We start from the raw sequence: 6,228 nt of genomic DNA on the forward strand, positions 1-6,228 counted from the left end.
AGCCTGGGTCATCCGCCTGTCTTCTGGTGTGGATGCTTTGCCCCAAAGTTTGGTGTCATCGGCGAACTTGGCCAGTCCGCTTCTGACTCCAGTGTCCATATCATTAATGAAGATGTTGAACAGTATGGGTCCAAGGACAGAGCCCTGGGGGACCCCAGTGGTCACAGGGCACCACGATGAGTGACTTCCATCAATTACTACCCTCTGGGTCCGATCCCAGAGTCAATTTTCCAGCCAGTGGATCTTGGAGGACCCAAGGCAAATATTGGCCAGTTTCTACAAGAGGTGATCATGGGAAACCAGATCGAAGGCTTTTTTGAAGTCAAGATATATGACATCAATCTCTTCTCCCTTGTCCAGGTGATAGGTCACCTGGTCGTAGAAGGAAATGAGATTGGTCAAGCAAGACCTACCCGCAAGAAACCTGTGCTGGCTATCCCTTAAGATGTTGGCATCGGCCAGTCCATTAAGGATGGCCTCTTTAATAAACTTTTCCTAGATCTTCCCCAGGAAGTCAGGCTAATGGGCCTATAGTTAGCCAGATCCACTTTCCTCCCTTTCTTGAAGATAGGCACCATATTGGCCTTCTTCCAGTCTTTGGGCACTATACCAGAGTGCCAAGAGTTTTCAAAGATCCGCACTAGAGGCTGGGCTTTGATGCTCGCCAGCTCCTTGAGTACCCTGGGGTGAAGATTGTCAGGGCCGGCTGACTTGAAGGTATTCAGCTTCTCAAGATGTTCCTTCACGAAGTCAGCATTAATGTAGGGCAGGGGATCACCCTCACCCAGACTTCCCTGTCCCGTAGCGGGCATGGGCGTCCCATGGGATGCATGAAAGACCAACGCAAAGTACCTATTTAATAGGTTGGCTTTTTCCTGGGTGTCAGTTGTCAGTTGCCCCATCTGGTTCAGCAGGGGTCCAATGTTGCCCCTGCTTTTCCTCCGGCTCCCCACATATCTGAAAAAGGACTTTTTATTGTCCTTGGTGCTCAAATCTAGTTGGAGTTCAGTTGCAGCCTCGGCTTTCCTGGTATTCTCGCTACAGGACCGGACCAGTGCAGAATAATCCTCCTTGGAGGTGACTCCCATCCTCCATCCTTTGTAGGCCTTTCTTTTTAGCCTCAGGAGGTCTGCTAGGTCCCTGGAGAGCCAGGGGGGCTGCTGTGCCCTCTTGGTGCCTTTCCTCCAAGATGGAATAGACTTAGTTAAAGGGCTGGGAACCCAATCTCTTCTTCCTATGGGCAAGTGCCCTGACCAATGGGTTATTGGGCACTCTTCTTCCTCCATATTGTCCCTAACAGGTCCTCCTACAGATACACAGGAAAATGCCCTAGAGGGCAAAACACAATCCCAAACTTTTGCATAAATACCAAAATATGTCACGCAAGTTAGGTGGGCAACTAACATTTAGGTGTGTAAAGTGAAATAGAATTTAGCTCAATGGCCTTTGTTGAATTAGTAAAGTAATAGGAAAGAAAATATTATCATGTGAATATTCTGTGGAAAAAATGTTAACTTAGCAGATAATTAAGCAGACAAGATTCTTTGGGTAAATCAGATATCTTTTATTAGACCAACTCAAATAGTTGGAAAAAATCTTCTTAGGAAGCTTCCAGGCTTAAATACCCTTCGTCAGGCTGAGGAAGCATCTGCAGTTGCTGGGTGGAATGATTACTGTTCGTTACATCCAGGAAGAGCGCACACCAACTGCAGATGCTTCCTCAGCCTGAGGAAGGGTATTTATACTTGAAAGCTTGCTAAGAAGAATTTTTCCAACTATTTGAGTTGGTCTAATAGAAGATAACTGATTTACCCAAATAACCTTGTCTGCATATGTCCTTACACCAACAGGGCTACAACCTAGACCCACGTAATTATGGACATTTATACATGTGCCCAGGGAGAGGGGAGGCTGGAGTGATTTAATTAAAATGGTTCTAAGAGCTGGGAAATGCTTTTGAATCATTTGAAAGGTATGACCTGTGGAAGAATGGCCATGGATTCTATGGTTAATCCAGGAGTTGAACTCAGATCTCCTGCTGCTTGGTACAGTATTGGGGACACAGATCCACCTTTCCTTTTTCGTTTTTTTGTTTTTGTTTTTTTTATTATTATTTATTTTGTTTCTAGTATTTTTCAATCAAGGAATTGGTTTCCTTTGATTTGAGTTGGCAGGTCTTTTTTAAGTAACAATGATGCTAACCTAAATGTAGTAAGCTGTTTCACCTAATGCAATATGGCACTGTTTACATCTGTCCTGCAGTTTCTATATTTAGACAGAGATAACGTCCCCAGAGCTTGCTCTAACGAATGAGAATAAATGCCACATCTCCCTTTTGATCCCTGGAAATCAGAAAGCAGAAGCTGCTTGTCGAGGATCTATGTAAAGGTACAATCTAAGGGACAGAAAGGTAGGATCCTACCAAACGCTGATTTCCATTCTCGTTCTACAAAGACGTATAAGGATAGACACATACCATGTTCATGGGTGTGGAATAGGATATAGAACAGACTACAACAGAGTGTCAAGGTCAAATCCTCAGCTGCTATAAATATATGCATTTCCATCTACTTCAATAGAATTATGCTAATTTACATCGGCTGGGGATCCAGCAAACAATGTGCACTTCTGTTGTATTTTACCATTAAGGGAGAAAGAGATGAAGAATTAGGAGGGCCCGGGGGAAGCAAATGGACTAATCATACTCTAAATCATCTCTCTCTCTGCCTCTCTCCATTTTCCTCCCCACCAATTATCTAGTGATTCTAACTACCCTACACCTGAAGTCCAAATCCATCTATAATGCCAACTAACCCATTTTTTTTAGTGACCCAACAGCCAAGGGTGTAATCTGATTTGTGTGAAATGAATCAGTGCTGTTTCCATTCATCTCCTACTGGACTGAGATCCTCTCTTGCTGCCTAATATCCTTGGAATGTATTCTGCAAATTTTGACTTATATGAGCAGTCTATATTTATACAACAAATGTTTTTAAATATGTATATATATATTTATGATGGATTTATGTTAAGACAATGGCAGAACAGAGAAGTTCTTTTGTGGCAATGGACTTGTCTGCCTCCTATGGGAGAATAACAAGAAGAAATTGGTTCCCTAAGCATTCACTCCAGGAGATTTCAGTTTGCAAGTACCATAGTACCCAATCCTTCCAGTACTGCTGCATGTATATAGTTTCACTGAGAGGTGTGATCAGGGGCAGATTAATTACACTAGATTTCCTGAACAGAACAGTGCTTATTCCATGAGTGATCCCACTGATATCAGCGGGGTGAATTATTCATAGAGTGAGATGACATTCAATATAAAAGGTATCAGAATCTGGTTCTTACAGATTGAAGTTGGAGGTAAGATCAGAAAGCTCATTCCAGCAGATGTTCAGCACAGCACAGGACCTGCACCATATTAGGAAAAAGTGAGCATGAAGATTGTGTGTGTTACAACAGGGAAAAAAATGATGGTTGCATGTAACAGATGGTGTGTGTTTGTGTGTGTGTGTTTGAATAAGTGTATGTTTGTGTGTTAGTGTCTCTGTACATGTCTGTTGTCTGTGTGGTGACCTGTACATATGAGCATGAAGATTATGTGTGTGTTACAAAAGAAAAAAAATGGTGGTTGCATGTAGCTGATGGTGTGTGTGTAGGTGTGTTGGCGTTTCTGGACATGTCTGTTGTCTGTGCGTGGTGTCCTGTGCATATGACTGTGTGGTATCATGTTCCATAAGGGAACTGTCTCATTGCTATTATTAAAAGCGGCGCTCTTGGGTATTTTTGTGGCCTTAATATGTTTACGTGGCAAGGAATTCAGGGAGCAAAAGTACAAATATTAACAAGAAAAAAGAAGTCTGAGTAGGCAATGCAGAGTTTACCCCGTGGATTTCAATGAATGATTCAGATGTCTGAGGAAGTTCTAAGGATGGTTACCGTAGCTCTTATTTACTCTATGCGGTCCAGAAGCTTTTCATTTTGGTCATTCACAAACCAATGTGCTTTTCTGTCTGAGTACGAGCAGCAGAACCTGCCCCCAGTAAAAGAAGGGAGGGTTGTATTTTCAGACGCAGAGCTGCCTGAATATGAGCACTCAGGTGGCTAGTGAAATTTGAAACTGCACTTAAATTCACTAGGCACTGGTTCACTTTAATTTTCAGTGGATATTAGTCACTTCACCTGCCTAGGTGATTTTTTGGGAGAGAAAATAAACATGTTTGGTGCGCATCTGTATCCATAGGTATGTAAAAATAGCTTTATAAAAATGGCTGTGGGTGAGGTCTGAGGAGTATACTCAGAATTCAGACCAAAGAAACCTGTTTATTGAACTGCTGATGCTCTCTAATGTGGATATTAGATGACCTTTTTTTTAAGGTTGATGTGGTGAGCATCCTAATCACAGAAATTGGAATGTATTTACTTATGGAAGTTGTTAGGTCCCCTTATATGCTGTCCAAATGGAATAAAGTTTTCCACAATTCAGTTCTTCTGATTCTGAGTGGATTCACAATGTTTAAATGACCCTATTTGGGATTTGCAGCAGTACATACAGGGAAGCCAGACAGAAAATTAAATTTTTAAGTCTATATTTCCACTTTCACACTTAGGTGTGTCTGGATCTGGTCTTTCACTGCAGGTTCATCTCTAATATGCCCACAGAAACCACTCCAGGGACTAAGCAGTGTTTGCTATTGACATCTGACTCCATTGACTTCTTCCACCCTTTTCAGATTAGCGTCCAGGAATCCATGGAGAAAACAAACCATACTTCAGTGACAGAATTCATCTTCCTGGGATTTGGCAGCCCCCAGAAAATCAAGATCCTTCTCTTCATGCTTTTCCTGTCCATCTACATGCTGTCACTCATGGGGAATTTCCTCATTATTGGCATTGTCCTGACGGATCCCCTCCTTCAGACCCCCATGTATATCCTCCTGGGGAACCTCTCGTTCCTGGAGATTTGGTACACATCAGTCACTGTGCCCAAGCTGCTGGCCAACTTTTTGTCCAGAAGTATCACCATCACCATAAGCGGCTGTGTGACTCAGTATTACTTCTTCTTCTCCCTAGGAGCAACTGAATGCTTCCTCCTTGCTGTCATGGCTTATGACCGCTACTTGGCCATCTGCAACCCACTGCGTTATGCCACCACCATGAGCCCCAAGTTGTGCCTCCATCTTTCTGCCAGCTCTTGGGTTTGTTGCTTCCTTTCCCCGCTCCTTCCCACAATCCTAATCTCCCAGCTATCATTTTGTGGCCCTCAGAAAATCAACCATTTCTTTTGTGACTCGGACCCAATCTTCAAGTTGTCCTGTTCTGACACGTATGTGCAGGAAGCTGTTGGGTATACTTGCAGCTCCTTGGTCATCTTGAGTTCTTTCCTGCTTACTATGTCATCCTATGTTAACATTGTGGCCACTATTATAAAGCTGTCGTCTGCAAAAGCTCGGAAAAAAAACTTTCTCCACTTGTGCCTCTCATCTCACAGTGGTAACCATCTATTATGGGACAATTATCTTCACTTATGTCAGACCCCCGGCCAAATATAAATTTGACTTGGGCAAAGTGGTGTCTGTCTTCTATTGTGTCATTACCCCACTACTAAACCCTTTGATCTATACTCTAAGGAATAACGATGTGAAAACAGCAATAAGGAAAACTTTGTTGAGGAGGAGATCAATCATATGGAAAAACAACCACAATACTGATGGTGTTGTAAAATAGAAAGGAAAATTTGGGTGGGAGTTTCAAAAGTTACTAAATGCCAAAGTTATCTGATACGTGTTTAGGCACTTATGATGTAGGTGGGGGCTTACTCGGCTTCATAAAAGCTCCTTGTGAAAATAAATCCAATTGATATCAATGTGAAGTAAGTATTTAAACGTTTCATTTTTTTTTTGCAGTAGCAATATAATACAAATTTGTCCACTATTACCACAGGTTTAACTGATTTTTATTCGACCTGTGCTCCAAAACCACTTTCAAGCTTTTGAAAATATTATCTTTGTATGCTTCAGTTGGGTAGAGATGACTACTGGGATTTCGAATGCTTATTATGAGAAATGGGCATATAATCTCCTCCAGCTGTTTTGAAAATCCTAAACAGAACGTCACCACTGCTCATTGACTATTTGCTACCCTTTCTGTCTCATAATTGCCTCAACATCCTGTTGCTCTTGTTCACATTGAGTGCATCTGCACAAGACGCTACATAGCAGTAGT

General features: G+C 42.3%; 1 pseudogene; it reads left to right on the top strand.

Annotated features, from left to right (window-relative positions):
* Positions 1–4,754: 4,754 nt before the first annotated feature.
* Positions 4,755–5,730, top strand: LOC132243784 (olfactory receptor 6F1-like; annotated as a pseudogene).
* Positions 5,731–6,228: the final 498 nt, after the last annotated feature.

Source organism: Alligator mississippiensis, chromosome 11, assembly GCF_030867095.1.
Source record: "Alligator mississippiensis isolate rAllMis1 chromosome 11, rAllMis1, whole genome shotgun sequence".
Lineage (NCBI taxonomy): Eukaryota > Metazoa > Chordata > Crocodylia > Alligatoridae > Alligator > Alligator mississippiensis.